Here is a 1798-nt window from a genome sequence, read left to right on the forward strand (position 1 = left end):
TAAAAGCTGAGAAAGGCTTCAATGTTGACAGGCTACTTAGTAGTTAGTGCTGTTTTTCTCTTCCCTTATGTGGATTTAGGCAGGCCAGGGGAGAGATTTTCTATTGTAAGAACTGTTATATATTGACTTTTGCTTCATTCATGGTCATTTAATTTGACATCTCTTAGAGTGAGGACAGCAATTTTAAATTTACTCTTTTTGCCTAATTGCCTTTGTTGTGGCAGAAGAGAGACAACATTATTGCCTGGGTTAAAGGCTAATGACAAGAAATAAGAAAAATATCTTTCATTCAGTGCAGATAAGAGCAAGATAAGATATCAGATATGTGAAGTGCATTTTAAAAGGCAAAACAACTGGATAACTTTTAAGGACTTTGAAAAAAAATGGCATCACCTCAGCTATGAATGAATGAATGAATGTTGCAGACATCAATATTCATAGAAATGATCTTACGACATTATGGAATACTGTTTAATTTTGTAAGATTGAAATCTCACATGTTTGTTTTAATTGGTGCCACAGCTATTCTGACTTTAAAGTGATGACCTCTTAGGTATAGAGTAGAGGTGTTCTATAAGATTTTCAATATTGTAACTTTTTGGGAAAAGATCACTAGGTCTTTCTTTTTTTCACAAATAATAATTCTTATTTGTAATTATTAAAAGTCTGAATTTTAAACAGATTCTTGAACTGGTGGCTCATAGCCATCAGCTCATTCCACTTTAGCCCTTGTCTCATCTCTGGCAGCTTTTCCAGAGCTCCCACCTTCACCATGAGTTTGCCCAATTGGAACTGGTGCTTCTTGAGCATTTTTACTTTCCTAACAAACACATCATGGAGAGGATAAATAGACTGTCAAGCCTTTTCTATGTCTTTCACTTTATTGACCACCTCTTTCAAGTCGTTCATTTGTCTGTACCTCTGGGGTCATGATTTCCATAGATTTCTTAAGGATTTGGTGAACCTGTTAGTGCTGAGCATATCTTTAGAATCCGATTGTTGCTTTTTTTTTTTTTTGGTAAAACCAACACAAAATAGATGAAGTAAATAACCATTGGTAGTTTTGACATCAACATGTGCTTCAATCATGGTCTGCCATTTTTTGACCATGGAGTACATTTTGTCTTGGGTAAGATCCATGCCATGGAAGTTGGTGAGACAGTTTTTGCCTTGAATATCCTCAGTAATTAGCTTGAATTTTCTAAACGCAACTTCATCATTTTGCAAATCAGCAAGGCTCACTTAAAAACATGACTCTTGAGTCCATCAGATGATAACTTGAGTCCTTGTGACTAATGTCTTCCCAATATTTCTTACATTGAACATTGCTGGCACCTTCACATCATACCAATCTTTCTTGGAAAATGCATTAACCACTTTCTTCTTGCCTCCTTTTTTGCCACATTTGTAAGTTGCTTGTTTTTGCCGACTGCCATGGTGGTGCCGGAGAGAATGAAAAGGACGAGGTCTTTCTTACGACAAAGTATAATCACCAATCTTTGTACCAGTAGTTGAACTCTCAATGTTTTTGTGTCATCCAGGGATTCCTGAACAATTAAGAAAGTCCTTGGAAACTATTCTCATATTAGCTATTCCTTAAATACTTGAATAATTATTTCAATAACTTTATAAAATTTAATGATAAGAATTATAATAGGAATGAATTCAAGCTAATTTGTTATGTTTGCCTAAATTTATTTTCTATAACTATATATGTACTTGGAAAAATGACAATAGTTATAGAAAGGCTTTGGGCCTTTTGTAGATATATGGATATATGGTTTTTATATATATGGTT

At 34.3% G+C, this 1798-nt stretch overlaps 1 pseudogene; it reads right to left on the bottom strand.

Annotated features, from left to right (window-relative positions):
* Window positions 1–673: 673 nt before the first annotated feature.
* LOC102843451 lies at window positions 674–1436 on the bottom strand (annotated as a pseudogene).
* Between the last annotated feature and the right edge of the window lie 362 nt (window positions 1437–1798).

This window comes from Elephantulus edwardii, unplaced genomic scaffold, assembly GCF_000299155.1.
Source record: "Elephantulus edwardii isolate Elephantulus edwardi_28Jun2011 unplaced genomic scaffold, EleEdw1.0 scaffold00154, whole genome shotgun sequence".
Classification (NCBI taxonomy): domain Eukaryota; kingdom Metazoa; phylum Chordata; class Mammalia; order Macroscelidea; family Macroscelididae; genus Elephantulus; species Elephantulus edwardii.